Source organism: Monodelphis domestica, chromosome 1, assembly GCF_027887165.1.
Source record: "Monodelphis domestica isolate mMonDom1 chromosome 1, mMonDom1.pri, whole genome shotgun sequence".
NCBI classification, from domain to species: Eukaryota; Metazoa; Chordata; class Mammalia; order Didelphimorphia; family Didelphidae; genus Monodelphis; species Monodelphis domestica.
Genome location: NC_077227.1, coordinates 594530366 through 594547878, shown reverse-complemented (window position 1 = coordinate 594547878; position 17513 = coordinate 594530366). Strand labels below are relative to the sequence as shown.

The 17513-nt window shown below is 39.2% G+C and overlaps 1 long non-coding RNA gene across 2 annotated transcripts; it reads right to left on the bottom strand.

Annotated features, from left to right (window-relative positions):
- Positions 1-1349: 1349 nt before the first annotated feature.
- LOC103099871 (uncharacterized) lies at positions 1350-13399 on the bottom strand. Of its 2 annotated transcripts, none has more exons than XR_008915586.1 (2): positions 10833-13399; positions 1350-1573 (listed from the first exon to the last, which is right to left on the bottom strand). It is a non-coding gene; the product is annotated as an uncharacterized LOC103099871 (long non-coding RNA). The 2 variants fall into 2 exon arrangements; XR_459006.3 differs by lacking the exon at positions 10833-13399 and adding an exon at positions 4859-9253.
- Between the last annotated feature and the right edge of the window lie 4114 nt (positions 13400-17513).

Below are 17513 nucleotides of genomic sequence, written 5' to 3'. Positions count from 1 at the left end.
AAAATTCCCTCTACCAGGGCAAGTAGGTACCCTTCGCTGCAACTTATCTTAGTGAGTTGCCTAGAGAGAAGTGGGAAGTAAAAGTGACTAACCCCGAGTCACACAGCCAGTATATTTGTCAGAGATAGACCTTGAACTCCAATCATCCTGTCTTTAACAGCAGCCCTTGTAGCAGGTGAAAAATGAAATGCCCCAGGAACAAAGGTTCCATCTTCCAAGCATATTGATTTAGTGATGCATGGCAATTGCCCAAGAAACCAGGACCAGACCTCCTCAGCTTAGGCCTGGACCCCAAATACAGGGGGAGATAGATTTTTGTGCATTAAAACCAATTAATCAAATGAGGCCAATTAAAAGGAAATGATACATCAGGTAATCCAATTTTTAACTGGAGGCAAGATTAGAGATTTTCTAAATTGGGAGGGGGAGAGTGAACAGGTACAGTTCCCTGAATTCAGAAAAAAAAAGTGTAAACAATCAAAAGAACATGGGTACATTAACTGATTGATCAGTGTGGGTCCAGTTTTCAGAGAAGCCATAATGGGTTGCTTGAGATGTACAGTTGGGAGGAAACTCTTTGCATCATTCTTGGGATCTGACTGGGTTTCTGATCAATATAACCTAGGTCCTTGCTTAATAATCTCTAAGCAATAAATAGGCAAAGGTGGTCCAGCTTCCTAATCATGCAAGGCTAGACTCAAACAATGCAATGTGATTTTCCCCCCAATTTCCCCAATTTCATAAAGATTTTCCCCCAGACAGAATATGAATTAAACCCATAATTGAATAGAAAGGGAACTGAACTAGCTCCAGAATTGAGTCACAAGATGGAGTCACACAATACCCACTTGCTATCCTAATTTCCTCAATTCCCTCACCCTATATACATGCGGCAAGTTGCCTGTCTGGAACTGGGAAGTCACTCTTATGCTTTCCTATTCTCCTTAATGAAGGACTTGGCATTTCCCAACGGTGGTTTCCCCCATGTCACTTTTGTTTTTGCTCCAGCTGAGATGGAAGAGATGATTTCTTGTAACTTAGGGAGGGCTATTTCCAGCCCACTTCTCTGTAATCTGTCCAAACCTGCTCGACTTTTTAGAAAATACTGTACTGTGGGAGAGAGCTCTCTGGTAATGGTACAAAGGGGAGCTCAGAAAATGGATTTATACATTTTTACATCAGAAATTCTCAAGCATGAAGAGTCCTAGGACACTTTGTGGGTTTTTTTTCTCTTTCTTGCTTCAGAGCCAGGAAACCTTTAGAAGCCTATTCCTCACTTTAAGACCGATTATCCCACTTAGAAGCATTCATAATAGTTTAGAGAAAAGTACGAGTAAGGAAACAAAATAGACTTTTGAAGGAACAATCTTTAATCCAAAATATGTATTTGAACCCCCAGAGAATCAGTTGGACCTCTAGAATCCCCATCTAGTCTCCTAAACTAATGTTTCCCCAATACTCTCTGTTGGGTGAAGTGGGGTCTAGGCCAATGTAATGAATAATAAAAGCAACATGTTCAGCAATCCTTGAAGAACTTATCCTGGAGATACTTGCATCATAACGCAGAGAAAATCTGGAACCCAAAAGAAAGAAGAAATGCTATGTCAGTCTATATGGGATGAAATCAAAACAAATGAGTTCTCATTGAACTCGCCTTCAAGCAAAATTATTATGAAATGATTAACTTGGAACTCGATGTTCTCAAAGAGAAAAGGAACACTAGGTGCTGGTCTGTACTGGTGTAGAGTTTCCCCACCTGGTATTCCCTAGACCAGTTAGATCATACGCCTAAAAAAATGTCTCTTATATCCTTTTAGCCTCTGTTTTCCTGAGACTTCCATTGGGATCTAGACTGAAGGTGACTTCATTTAATTTCTCTCTTATAGCTAGACAATTGTAAGAACAGGTCATGTCTTATCCCATATTCCCTTGTGCAGGGTATTCAAATTTGAACTCATCCTTATAAGAACTGGCTCAGGATACCTCCATATTGGGTTTTCTCCAGAGACATAAGTGTGAAACCTGGGGATGGAACTTTTTCTGGCCCAGTTCCTTGATATTTTATTCTTAGTTCAAACAATTCCTATATGGATCCCATTGCAACAATGTGATATATATATATATATTCTTAGAAGTGTTCCAATGGCTTTCCTTTGCTAATTCATAGATTGATTTAAGGCAGCTAGGTGGCACAGTGGATAGAGATCAAGGACTCGAGTCAGAAAGACTCATCTTTCTAAGTTCAAATCTGGCTTCAGACATTAGCTGTGTGACCCTAGGCAAGTCACTTCACTCTGCCTTAGTTTCCTCATCTATAAAATGAACTGGAGAAGAAAATGGCAAACCTCTCCAGTATTTTTGTCAAGAAAACCCCAAATGGGATCAGGAAAAGTCAGACATAACTGAAATGAATGAACAACAATGACTGGTTTACTTTCTAGTCTATCAGTCATTTGTTCCATGGATTTTGTTTGTTATCCACTTTGTCTTTTCTAGAGAACTATGGTATAGTGAGAAGAACATAGGACTTGGGATCAGAAGCCTTGGAATCAAGTCATTGCTCACCTGATTACAGCCCATATAATCTTAAACCAGCCACTTGTCCCCTTGGACTCAATTTACTCATCTATAAAATAAAAGGGTTAGACAAGATAGTTTCTAAGGTCCCTTTGATCTCTAAATCTAGAATTCTATTATTATAGATATTTAGAGATATCTCCCAACTTAAAATACCTGACAGTGAACTTGAGCATCATAATGGCATTCATTTCTCTTAATAGCTATAACAATAGCTGTAGTTTATATAGCACTTCAAAGTTTGCGAAACACTCATTTATCCTCACATCAACTGTAATGGGTAGGTGCTATTATTAGAACCATTTTATAGATGAGGAGGCTAAAATAGACAAAAGTTTTATGACTTTCCTATGATCACACAACTAATAAATATCTGAGGCCAGATTTGAACTTAAGTCTTCCTGACTAGAGGGCCAGCATTCTATCATTGCCTCCTCTTTGTGTTCTTCTATGCTGAAGAACCATAACTTGGTAATGGGCCCTCTCTCAACCCTTTCTTCAACTTCATGACATATTGGTCATGGGTCTATAGGTCTCCTCAGCCCTCCAGTGCTCCAAAAATATGTGAAGAAGAAATTCTTGACCAAACATAAAAAATGGAGTAAATGCTATAATTATTGGTGGCATTGCAAGTATATAATAAACATGTCAGATGATGACTATATGCTTTGGGTTCATGACTGGGTGCAGTCAATTAATCAATAAGCATTTATTAAGCACATACTAAGGCACTGTGCTAGGCTCTGGGGATACAAAAAGAGGGAAAAGACAGTTCCTGGTCTCAAGGAATTTATAATCTAAAGGGGAAACTATACAGACATTTATATTTGTTTACATATATTATGTTTATATATTTTTATGTAAAATATGATTTATATATAGCCAGCTCCATACAGCAAACATGGTTGTCATCCTTCATATGTGTAGAGGACCAAAATGACATCTCTGATTATGCCTTTTAACTCTCTCATAAATTAGATTTAAATGAGTCAGAGTTGCACAAAGTCTTCAGCCTCACTCTCCCAGTCATCTAAGTCCAGTGGCAAGACAAAAATCAAGATGACTGATGCGGCCCCAGGATTCAATGGATGACCTTGGCTTCTTTGATGTCTAACAAAGTTCTTTTATTTAAAAAATTTTTTTTAATTTATCTTTCTTGTCATGCAAAACACACTTCTGTATTGGTCGTTGTTGTAAGAGCACACTCATACATAACCCAAACCCCAAAATAAAACCAAAAATACACTAATGTGAAAGACGACCCCAACAATTCTTTATCCCAAGGTAGATAGCATTCTCTGTCATAAGTCTTTCAGGATTTTCCCAGATCATTGCTTTGCTGAGAGTAGCCAAGTTTTCACAGATAATCATTATTCAATAGTCCAATATTGCTGTTATTGTCTATAATGTTTTCCTAGTTCTGCTTATTTCACTTTGCATCAGTTCCTGCTGATCTTTCTAGCTTTTTCTGAAATCATCTTGTTTATAATTTCTTATAGCACAATAGTGTTCCATTACCAACATGTACCACAATTTGTTCAACCACTTTCCAATTGATGGACATCCCCTCAGTTTCCATTTTTTGCCACACTAAAAAAGCTGCTATAAATATTTTTGTACAAGTAGGTCCTTTCCCTTTTTTGTTATCCTTTTGAGATACAGACCCAGTTGGGGTATTACCAGATCAAAGAGCATGCATAATTTTAAAGCCCTTTGGATGTAGTTCTAATTTGCCCTTCAGAATGGTTGGATCAGTTCACAACTCCACCAACAATGCATTAGTGTACCAATTTTGCCACATCCCCTTCAATATTTGTTGCTTTCCTTTATTGTCATATTGGCCAATCTGATAGGTGTGAGGTGGCATCTCAGCATTGTTTTAATTTGCATTTCTCTAATCAAGAGGGATTTAGAACATTTTTTCATATGATTATTGATAGCTTTGATTGCTTCAGCTGAAACTTGCTTGTTCATATCCTTTGGCCATTTGTCAATTGGAGAATGGCTTGTATTCTTATAAATTTGACTTAGTTCTCTATAAATCTGAGAAATTATACCTTTGTCAGAGACATTTGTTATAAATTTTTCCCCCAGTTTGTTTCCCTTCTAATCTTGGTTCGATTAGTTTTGTTTGTATAAAGCTTTTAAATTCAGTATCATAAAAATTATTCATTTTACATCTTATAACACTATCTCTCATTTGGTCATAAGTTCTTCCCTTTTCCAAAGATCAGCCAGGTAAATTATTCTGTCTAACCAAGTCCTAAGCGCTCTACAGTACCTGCTTCCTCTGCCTTCATGGACGTTGAAACTCCTCCGGTTGTACCAGGGGAAGTCTTTACAGGCTTGAGGAAGACATCCTCTGTCTCACTGATGAGTTTAAGTCCTGTCAGTTATCTTCAACATGGTTTAAGCCTGTCTACTGAGATGAGAGTGTGCATAGAAGACTCACACCTCTGGAATGAGGGCTGTCAAGCCCTTCCCAGCTCTCTCCTGAGGCTCCAAGAAGCTCTAGCAAGCCCAATGGCCATGTCCCAGCTAAGCAGTAGATAGGAAACAATTAGCAGAGGTAAGACTCCAGAATGAAAAGGGTCTGAGGATGGCTTCCTGTAGAAGGCAGAATTTTACTTGGGACTTAAAGGAGTAGGAGGCAGAGGAGGAATAGGGGATTTAACAGAAGTAGAAAGTCAGAATGCTATTAAGGTTAGAGTTTTGCACCTAGGTCAGAAAACCTGGATGCCAAACCTACTGACCCTTACTCTTAGCAAATGGCTTTTATTGAACTGATTCTTGGGCATCTCTCTCTTTAAAAATAATTTTAAAAATCTTATCTTCATTGTATTTGATCTTTTGTTTTTACATCATATTCTTTTCCTGAATATGTTCCAACAACAATTAAAAAGAAAAACAAAGAAGCATTTTTTTTTTTAGTGGATACTAAGTAATGTACAAGAATGGTAGGGCTACACAGCTGAGGTTAAGTGATTTGCCCAGGATCTCCTGTCTCAAGGCTTGACTCTCTATCCAATGAGCCATCTAGCTGCCCCCAAATGAAGACTTTTAACAAAGATAACAAAGGCATCTACTGAATTTGACAGACTATGCATTATTTTATACCTCTGCCTCTTCAAAAAAGGCATTCCACTCTTTTGAAGGTCAAATTTGGATATTACCATTGAATAGGGTCTGATTTTACTTTTATGGTTGTTACTGTATTTTCTAATTACAGTATTGTAACCATTGTATATTATCTCATTTTCTTTGTTCTGTTCCAACAATCGAATTTTTTAAAAACTTGTTTAAAGCTTAATTTCTTCCATCTGCTTCACTTTGTATAAGTCTTTCATATTACTCTAAAGTCTTATTTTCTGTTTGTTTTGGTACTGTAATCTTTCTTTTCTCATTAAACTCTTATCTTCCATCTTAGAATTAATACCTAATTAATACAATACTTAGTAAAGTATTGGTTCCAAGGCAGAAGAACAGTAAGGGCTAGACAACAGGGGCTAAGTGACTTGCCCAGGGTCACACAGCTAGGAAGTGTCTGAGGTCAGATTTTAACTCAAGACCTCCAGTTTCCAGGTCTGGTTCTTTATTCACTGAGCCACCTGACTGTCCTTACATGGTAATATTTCATTTCATTGATTAACCCCTATTTGTTTAGCCATTTCCCTACCAAAAGGCATATACTTTGTAGTTCTTTGCTATAACAATAAAGGTCACTACATTTTGTTGTATTTGGGACCTTCCTATCTGACTTCCATTCAGTATATGTCTATCAGTAGGATCACTGGGTCAAAGGATATAGATATTTTAGTAATTTAGGAGGGGCATAATTCCAAAAAGAATGCCAGAATAGTTCACAGTTCCACTTATAGCACATGTGTTTCTCTCTTCTTGTTAAATCCTCCAACACTGAACAATTCCACATTTTGTTATCTTTGCCCACTTTTTTAAAGATAGAATCTCTGAGTTGTTTTGATTTGAGGCAGTGCAGTGGATAGAACATGGAACCTGAAGACAGGGAGACTAATCTTCTTCAGTTAAAACTGGCCTTTGACCCTTACTAGTTGTGGGACCTCAGGCAAGTCACTTAATCCTATTTACTTCAGTTTCTCATCTGTAAAATGACTGAAGAAGGAAATGACAAATCATTCTAGTATTTTTGCTAAGAAAACTTCAAAGTGGGCTCCAAAGAGTTGGACATGACTGAAATGACCGAACAAAAAGAGATTTACCTTCTAAGGTTCCCTATAACCCTGGAGTAAGTAAAGGAGAGAATTAAATGCATGCAAAGGACATCATCTGTCAGTCAAAATGAACATTCCTTTGGGAATGTTACTGGGAAAACAGTTGGAGTGAAGCCAATGGCTGAACTGGGCTTCTGGGCTTTTGGCTGGTGGCTGATGGTGAAGAAGCTGAGGCTTTTGGCTTCTGACAAAAGTGGAGAAGAACCTATTTGTATCTCTGGGACTGATCTGATCTGATTAACAGAAGAAGAAAGAAGAAAGATAAGTTGTCCTCATATCTCTCTGATTGACTCTGTTTCATAAGAGTGACAGGATTGCCATTTCTCCCAATATCCTCCAAACCAAGGCTCCCTATAGAGAATAGGGAAATCCTATCTCTCTTACCTTATCCTCCATCCTTGTCCTGTATTCCCCAAATAAACTCTTGCTGAGAAAAGAAAAGAGAATTTCCTCTGAAATCTCATAATTCACTCTGAGTGAAGAAAAGGGGGAGGGGGAAGCTGAAAGGCTTCTGAAGAGAGGGAGGAAAAATGGGAGGAAAAGGGAGGGTAGGCAAACCTTGATCCATTATTTATCTAGTATTAATATACACCCTCAAAATTACTATCTATTACAGATTCGCACCCCTAAACAACTGAACTACACAATCCTTAGAAACTACAGTAGGAAAGATGTTTAAGCAAATTATCTGTGGAGCTGTGGTACTAGCAACCATTACTGAATTCTGGGTCTGCAATATACTCTCTAGCAGAATGACCCACATGATATTTGATTCTCTGGATTACATTGGCAATGCTACCATGTTTATACTGCAGTTACCTTTTCAAACTGAACCTATAACTCTGGCAGATTTTGACTCAGGTTTATGTTATCTCTATGGCAGCCATCCAGACTCTGACCCATTTGAAAAATATTTATAGATTTGCGATCCCCAAAAAGGCAGAACAGATACTAATGGTAGATAATAACCTGGAAAACATTATTAAGAACTTGTTTGAGGAATTGATCAAGGCTAAGGGACTAGACCATATTAAGGACAAGAACAATGGTCAGGCAGACAGTGTACCCAAAGAAAAAGAGAGAAAGGCAAAGAAATCTAAGGTCAATGCTAAGGGAAATGAAAGTGATAAGGACACTAAGTCTGATAGTGAACTAGAAAAAATTTGTCCATTAAAGGAGGTCACCAAGCTTTCAAGTACAGCTGGTGTGCTACAATTCAAAGTGTACAGACAGTTTACATCACAGCAACTTGACTCCCTGAAGAGACGTTTTCCAAATTTCTTAGAACAACCTTTTAAGACAGAGAAAGAACTGAAACAGGCTTTTAGGATCTTTGACCCAGACTTTGAAGATGTAGAGTTTCTCCTATCTGAACTGTTCAGTCCCCATGAGCAAAGGCAATTCCTTGAAAAGACCAGGACTGATAACAACTTAACTAGTTGGCCCACTGAGGAGCAAAGGGAAGATCTAGATTTTGCAAATCCCACTAGCATGTCATACTTAAGGAAATGTAGGGAAGACTTGCTCCAAACTATAAAGCAGTGTTGCTCGAAGCCTAATGCATGGGCTAGATTTGATAAACTCATGCAAAACAATGGGGAACATCCAGCCGCATTCATTGATTGTCTCTCAGAAATGGCAGAATCAATATTGGGTCTAGGCTTATAGAATTACTATCTATTACAAGTAAGATTGAAATTGTTCCCCAGGATCTATGGTCACTACTCCTTGGACCATCCCTTTCTGTAACATCTTTTCTAATTTCTCTACACAGCTAGAAACTTTTTCTCCCTCTTTTGGGGATGTAGTTAGGAATTTGAAGGTCCTCACACTCTCCAAACCCCCAAAGTGATTATCCAGTGCCCTCAAGCATTTCTGAACTCTAGTAGACAGGTTTTCCATTTTTAACATAGACAACCAATCAAGTACAGGTCCTCTGAGGCTTCTTTAACTAAGTCTTCATTTTTTGTATGTCTGACACCTGCCACTCTTGAAGCATCTCAGCAGTATATGCCAGTCAAGATTCAAACTTCTTTATTTCTATGGCAACATTTCCTGAGAACAATGGTAACTACTTAGAGAGGATACGCTCAGAATGCAGTGATAATATCTATCCAAGAGTATAAAGATCTGTGCCCTTATTTCTGCTGACATGATCATGTCTGAGACTAAAGGAGCATCCCCTTGCTCTAATCATGATGCTCTTTCCTTTCCTTTCCTTTCCTTTCCTTTCCTTTCCTTTCCTTTCCTTTCCTTTCCTTTCCTTTCCTTTCCTTTCCTTTCCTTTCCTTCCTTCTTCCCTTCCTCCCTTCCTCCCTTCTTCCTCCCTTCCCTCCTTCCCTCCATTCCCTCCTTCCTTCCTTCCTTCCTTCCTTCCTTCCTTCCTTCCTTCCTTCCCTCCTTCCTTCCTTCCTTCCTTCCTTCCTTCCTTCCTTCCTTCCTTCCTTCCTTCCTTCCTTCCTTCCTTCCTTCCTTCCTTCCTTCCTTCCTTCCCTCCTTCCCTCCTTCCTTCCTTCCTTCCTTCCTTCCTTTTTCTTCCTTCCTTCCTTCCTTCCTTCCTTCCTTCCTTCCTTCCTTCCTTCCTTCCTTCCTTCCTTCCTTCCTTCCTTCCTTCCTTCCTTCCTTCCTTCCTTCCTTCTTCCTTCCTTCCTCCTTTTTCTTCCTCTCTTCCTTCCCTCTCTCTCTGTCTGTCTCTCTGTCTTTCTCTTTTAAAATGCTTGCCTTCTTAGAATCAATGCTAAATATCAGTTCCAAAGCAGAAGAATGGTAAGGACTAGGCAATTGGGCTTAAGTGAACCCCAGAACCTCCAATCTCTAGGCCTGGCTCTCTGTCCACTGAGTTACCTAGCTTAGTTACCTCAATCACTTTGCCATTTTCAATCTAATCTAATGTTTATCCATTATAGACTATGAACAAGGCAATGTTCTAGGCACTAGAGATATACACAAAAATAAAAACAAAATAGTTCCTGCCCTCAAGGTGCTTACATTCTATAGAACTATGTGATGGCATTCAATTAACAATTAACAATATAGACACCTATACTATGCTGGACACTGTGTCAAGTAGTGGGGATACAAGGCAAGAATTAGTCCCTGCTCTTTGGGAAGGCCATATTTGCAATGTTCTTGAACATTCACCCCCTGCCCAGAGACACTCTTCAGTGATATTCCCCAAACCAGCAGCTTTAGGTGGTTTTGTTTTTGTTCCAGGGCACCAGTCCTCTGACAACTGAGAAATCATTCTTCTTTTTTCCTAAAACCCTTATCTTTTGTCTTAGAATCGATAGAGTGAATATCAGTTCCAAGGCAGGAGTGGTAAGAGTTAAGCAATTGAGGCTAAGTACCCAGGGTCTCAGAGCTAGGAACTGTCTGAGGTCAGGTCCTCCCATTTCTAGACATGGATTTCTAGCTCCTGAGCCACTTAGCTGCCCCTGAGAAACCATTTCTGTAGCTCACCCTCACACCATAGGGCACAACAATGCCATCAATACCCACTAGGCCTAGAGCTTCCATTAATTCACACTGTCCAGTTCCGTTCAACAACTACCTCATAAACATCTACTATAGTCAAGGGTAGGCTCTGGGGGAACAAAGTCCCAAACAAAACGGTTTTTGCCCTAAAGGAACTTCTATTCTACCTGAGCCTCCCCAGGCAGCCTGGGCTACTACAGAGGTCAAAAATATGTGGGTAAGCCTAAGGTAGTCCCCAAAGAGGAACCAGAATTCACAAATTCAGGACACGAAGAGCCCAAGGACACTTTAGAGTCTTTGCATTTGCATTCCTCTTGTCTTATTGTTCCCTTGCCTGGGAAATCTAGGAAAAGCTGTATGGAATGACATACCCCCGTCCTAACAAGCTGAAAACAACCCCCTCCGCGGGAGCACACAATTCACACATTCTAGTCAACAGATATTTATAATACTAAAAAATACCATAATAAATGTTTGTTGACTGTTTCAGAGGAAGGATGTATAAAAAAGGAAGAAGAAATCAAGAGAGACCTTCATCGAGCAGTCGTTCATCCCGTGGAACCTTTCTCTTTTCTCTCTCCTCTGCCTCTGTTTCTGTCTCTTTCTCCAGAGACATTTGCCGTCCCATTTAGGAGAGTCTATCAGGCGGCCATCCCCCATATAATGTATTTGGTCCTTCTAATTCCAGGGGAAGAGATAATGGGAGGAATTTCTCCCCTCCCCTGCCATCCTCCATGACGTTCTCCAGCACCATAATTCACAGTTTCTCACACTAGAACAAGTCCATGGTGTATTTAGGCCTCTGGGGAGGCAAAGGAGACAGTCGGATGCAATACTCAAGGGAAACAATGAGGGATCCTCCCTAGTATGATTTCATAAATGTACTTTTAAGGTTAGAAAATGCCAATAATTACGAAACTAGGCCCACATCATTCTGCAGAGGCAATGTGGACCTAATAAAGGCGAGTCCTGGCTTCCCACTCTTGAGTAATTCAGGTGATCTTGGGATCAAACAATCAATCAAGAAGGATCCTTGGGGCAGCTGGGTGGCTCAGTGGATTGAGAGCCAGGCCTAGAGATGGGAGGTCCTGGGTTCAAATTTGACCTCAGACACTTCCTAACTGTGTGACCCTGGGCAAGTCACCTCATCCCCATTGCTGCTCTTCTGCTTTGAAACTGGTACTCAGTAGAGATTCTAAAATGGGTTTTAAAAGCACACACACACACAACTGCACCTTGCATCCATCACCTCTCTGCTAAATGATGGGTAGCATGTTTCATCCCGAGCGCTCTTTAATCACAGATGGCCATTGCATAGATCAGTTCTTGCATCTTTCAACTTTGTCTTTGGTGTTGTATACATTGTCATCGTGGTTCTGCTCGCTTCACCCCACATCGGTTCAGTAAGTACATTCTCACCAGTGTTTGTTATGTGTTCTCTCACTCCAGTCAGGAGAATCCGTCCTTGCTATATAGCTTAAACTGTGATCCAGAAGTTGAAATCCATTTTTGGGTACCATCTTCCAGGCCTGCTGTTCACTTCCAAAACCAGCTTTTCTCGGCTTCATCTCTAACCTTCAATGGGGTACACATGATGGAAATGCCCCCTGTGCCCATTCTGGTCTTCAGTTTTTTTGCCAGACTTTTTTCAGCCTTGGCACGGCTTACTAGGTTTCTTCTGACTCTATATAGGTATGTAGACAGATAGACAAGAACCCACCAGGTAAAAGTGATTAGATGCTGTGGCCGTCCAATTCTGAATCTTTCGAAGATTTGGTGTATTCATCTAATCCAGTGGCATAAGTGCTTCCTAGTTACCTGATGCATAATCATTTTAAAAAATTAAAATATTTTTTCAATTATATGTTGATATAATTGTTGACCTTTTTTTTAAACCTTTTGTAATTCAGTTTATCTCCCTCCTTTCCTCCCTTTCAGCCTCTACCAGAGGTGGCATATAGTCTTGGTATAGGTCAGTGTTGGCAAAACTTTTCCAAGTTCGAGTGCCTAGAGAACAAATCCAAGCTCTGTGAGCCCTCCCCCTGCCAGTACTGGAGAGAGCTGAGGGAAAAGTGTTTGCTTTGGGTGGCTGGACAGAGGGGTGGGGCATGCAAAAAATGTCCTGGGGTCCTGGGAAGAGGGGGAACAGAGCAGCTCCCTGAGTGCCAGTTTTGCATGGGTGCCCTGTCTTTGCCAACGCTGGTATAGGTTATACCAGTGCTTTCACACAATACAATTTCCATATTCTCCATGACATGAGAGAAAATACATGTCAGCATGTGTTCATTTTTAAAACTAATTTCCTTTCTCCTTGACCAGTGGATAAATGAAATACAAATGGAGAAGCTGAATGGTATTTCTATCACCTTAAAAATCAAAATAATTTGATTCAACACACAATTTACCTCCAAAGTTCATATGTAACCTTTTATCACACCTGGAAGATGAAAAGATTCAGTGTGTATCTTCCATGTTTTCTGGAGTGACAGACTAGAAAGTGGGTGACTAAGTTGAACTTTACTCTGGCTCTCTTTTGGGGTGAAAAAACTGATTATATCACCTGGATATGGATGAGTAAAAGTGAGACTTCTCAGCTACTACATGGTTCAGAGTTTCTAGATTTAGCTTCTAAACTTTTGGATTATGGTAAGGAAAAATAGCCAACCTGGATGTTTCTTTAAAAGTTTTATTAATAAGTTGCAATAATTTCCATATATACCTGCTTTCTACCACTGAGACTTCCCATGTAATAAAGATAATTGTGTAAAACCACCAATATAATGATAGTGTTTAACCAGAGATGCCTATCCCACACCCATAATCCCCTAGCTCAGTGGGATGGAGTTAGGTTTGCTTCATTATCTTTCCTGAGGGACCAAGGCTGACCATTAGAGGGATTTAGAGGTTGGTTTTTTCCTCCTTTAATAAGATTATTGTATTATTGTGTATATTGTTCTGTTTCTGCATACTTCTCTTTGGGAAAATTCCTACTGGTCTTCCCATGTTTCTCTAAAATCTTCCTTCCTCCCTTCCTTCCTTCCTTCCTTCCTTCCTTCCTTCCTTCCTTCCTTCCTTCCTTCCTTCCTTCCTTCCTTCCTTCCTTCCTTCTTCCTTCCTCCCTTCCTCCCTCCCTCCCTCCCTCCCTCCCTCCCTTCCTTCCTTCCTTCCTTCCTCCCTTCCTTCCTTCCTTCCTCCCTTCCTTCCTCCCTTCCTCCCTTCCTCCCTTCCTTCTTCCTTCCCTTCCTCCCTTCCTCCCTTCCTTCTTCCCTCCCTTTCCTTTTATCTTCTGTCCTAGAATCAATACTATTATCAGTTTCAAGGCAAAAGAGCAGGAAGAGCTAGGCAACCTGGGTTAAATGACTTGCCCAGAATCACACAGCTAGGAAGTATCTGAGGTCAGATTTGAATCTAGAGCCTCTTATCTCCAGGCCTGGCTCTCTATCCATTGAGTCATCCAGCTTCCCTCATACTCATTATTTCTTGTGATGCAATAATATACCATTGTACTAATATACTCAATTTATTTAGTAATTCCCCACTCTGTAGTAGTAGGCAGGTAGAGTGCCTGGTCTGGAATCAAGAATACCTGTGTTCAAATCCAGCCTCAGACACTTACTAGATGTGTGACTCTGGACAAGTCACTTATCCTTTGTCTGCCTCATTTCCTTATCTGCAAAATAAGGATGACAATAGTATCTACCTCCCAACTATTATTGCAAGAATTAAATGAGAGATAATAATTATAAAGTCACAGAAAGTCCTATGTAAATATTATTATGGGACATTTTTTTTTGGTTTAAAAGGGTGTTGCTATGAATATTTTGGTATATATTTTTTCTTTTTTTTCCTCACTAGATCTATGCTGAGAGCTCCTAATGAGATATGGAACTTACTGTCATAGAGACACTGATGTTAAGTGACTTTCCCAGGGTCATATAACTGGTATATGTCAAAGGCAAGATTTGAATCCAGGTCCTCCTGATTCCAAGGTCAGTTCTCTATATACTATGCCACATTGCCTCTTGGGTTTTACATTGATATATCCATATCATCTATGACTCTCCCATGCACCCATCCACTAGTGAACCCGAGACCTCTTTTGAACCTGGACCCTAGACACGTGATCTTGACATCATGGCACCAGCTCTGCACAGAAGCAGATAGACATGTTTGAATATCAAATATAAAAACTAATTACTTAAGAGTTTAATTCTGTTTTTGATCCTTGGTATGTATGCCCAGTAGTGGGACTTCTGGGTCAAAAAGTAAGAGCAGTTTAATGACTTAACTTGGAATAATTCCAATTGTTTTCCACAATGGTTGCACCAAGTTACAGTCCTTCCAATATCAGTTATTTGTCTCATCCTCTTTGCCAATTTACCGAATACAAGGTAAACCCTCAGAGCTGTTGATGATTTACATTTCTCTTATTATTGGTGATTTGAAACATTTTTTTCATGCGATTCTTGATAGTTTGAAATCTTACTGAAAACTATTTATATCCTTTATCTTTGGGGGAATGGTCAATGGTGTGCTGGTAAATGTTTAACAACCAGCTCTAAAATTATGTATGCACAACACACTTTTGAGTTTAATCTGTATTATTCTCATTTTCTCTAACACTAAGTCTAGACAATCAACAAAATAATGGCAAAAGCTCTGGTTTGTAGGGTTTGCCAATTTCTGGAGTTTAAATGCTCACATTGAAAATTTAACAACTAGCTTTTGTGAGCCTATTAAAAAGCTGATTCCAACACAGCCTTGGTTTTGCAGATTTTAAATACATCCTTTCCATGCATGAACATGGATGGCTGGATTTGTAAAACTAAATTAAGAAAGCAGATCACTATAGAGGCTATTCTCGTAGGTTTGCCTAATTTGATTAAATCCCCCAAATGCAGCCTTTAGTACATTTATTACATTTTTTAAAAATATGACATTTGTTTTAATCAACCAAGACCTGCCTTCTCACTCTCCTCCTCTCCCTCAACTGAGAACACAATGAAAGCACATATCAATCATCATAACAGTTTTCCATATTGGCCATGTCCAAAAACAATGTTTCTTTCTTCATTCTGAGGTATTTGTTCACCACCCTATCGTGAGACTGATATTATATTTCATAATTAGTCCTCTAGTATTCTGATTGGTCAATATTCTGCTAAGACTTCCATATAATAGTATTCTATCACCTTTACATGCCATAACTTATCATCCATTCCACAATTTGTGGGTACCCCCCTTAGATTCCCATTCTTTGCCATATCAGAAAGAGCTATAAATATTTTTGTATGTTCTTAAAAGTTTTTTTTATGACTTCCTTTAATCTACTGGCCCTCTAATTCCCCCTTTGCTTTCTCTCCTTTCTTTCCTATTCCTTTTTAAGTGAAATATATTTTTGGTACCCAACTTTGAGTGTGTGTGTTCTTTCTTCTGACCAGTTCAGATGAGTTCCAAGTATCAATTGGTTCCCTGCACTCCTTTCTTCTTTGTATAGATATCTACTTGAACCCCCTGATTATGTAAAATCATTTTTCCTAACCTTCCTTCTCCATCTCTCCATCCCAGTGTATTTGTTCTGCCAGGCTGTATCTAATTGAACTCCCTCTATGAACTTTGATGATAATTTGGGTCAAGGCGACACATGTATCATTTTCCCATATTAGAATGTAAGCAAGTTATCCTCATTTAATCCTCTTGCATTGTTCATGTTTACTTTTTTATGTATGTTTCTCTTTACTCTTGTGTTTTAAGTTCAAAGTTTCTCAGTAACTCTGATCTTCTCATCAAGAATGTTTGGAAGTCCTCTGTGTTCAATAAAAGTCCATTTTTTCCCCTCTGTAGCATCATGCTCAGTTTTGCTGTGTAAGTTATTCTTAGAGGAAAGCCCATATCCTTTGCCTTCTGCAATACTGTATTCCATATTCTGTCCTTCTTTATAATGATGGCTGCTAAATTATTTGTGACTCTGACTGTGACTTCTTGGTACTTGAATTTTCTTTTCTGGCAGCTTAATTTTTTTCCCCTTTGACCTAGAAACCCTGGGTTTTGGCTGTGATATTTCTAGGAGTTTAATTTTGAAGTTTCTTTCAGGAGGTGACCGATGGATCCTTCTTATTTATACTTTGTCTTCTAGGTCTAAGAAATCTAGGAAATTTTTAAGATTTTTTAACATACAGGGTCTAGACTTTTTTTGGTCAAAGTATTCAGATAATTTAATTCTTAAAATTTCTTTATTTTATATCTGTTTTCTAGGTCAATTGTTTTTTGCTCTGAAATACTTTACATTAAAAAAATGTTTTAGTCTTTTGACTTTGTATGAATACTTCTTGTTGCCTCATGCTTTTCTTTGGTCCATCTTCATTTTCAGGGAGTTTTATTGCTTGGGCAAGGTTTTATACCTTGTACAAGTTGTTAATTTTCAGTTCCTTCTTTCATAGCTTACATTTCTTTTACATTTTTTCCCTCAAGTCCTTTCATTCCATTTATAAAAACATTTAAAGTATTTTCACTCCTGTTCCATTTTGTTCAGAAATTCTACTTGAGTTCATACATAGCCTATATTTTTCTCTGACACTTCTTGCGGTTGTTTTGGAGTCATTCTCTTCTTATGATGACTTTTTCCAACCTATTCTTCCAGCCCAATACTTTTAGATTTGATGTCAGACATTAGGCTCCACCACACTTTTATAAGGAAGGTCTGGACTTTTGCCGCTTTCCTGGATATTGAGTATTGTGTTATTCCTTGATCTCAGGGACAGGCTGGCGGCTTGAAAGTCACCTGATTGATCCAGGATAGATTCTGATTGCTGCCCTCCTGATCTAAGCTCTGATAGTTCCTGACCTGGGGGTCTGTGCAAGTGTAGACTATTACTGGATTGCTCCAGCAGTCAGCTGGCAAGTTCTGTTGGTTCAGAGTGGCAGAATCGTTCTGCCTTTTAATTGGGAAGACCAATTAAGGACCAGTTGGGAAGGGTTCCCCTTTGCCCTGGGCTTCTTGCCTTAACTATTTATTCTGCAGACTGGTCTAGAGTGTTTAAAGGGAGACTTTGTTCTATCCTTGGAGTCTGAACCATACCACTGCTGCTGCTGCTGACTTTTTAACTTCCTTCTTAGGAACACTGATCATAGCTTCCTGTACTGGGAAAGGTATTGCCACCTCTTCCATCTCACTTTGTCCTGAATCTGGGACCCAGGATGGAGTAGGGGACA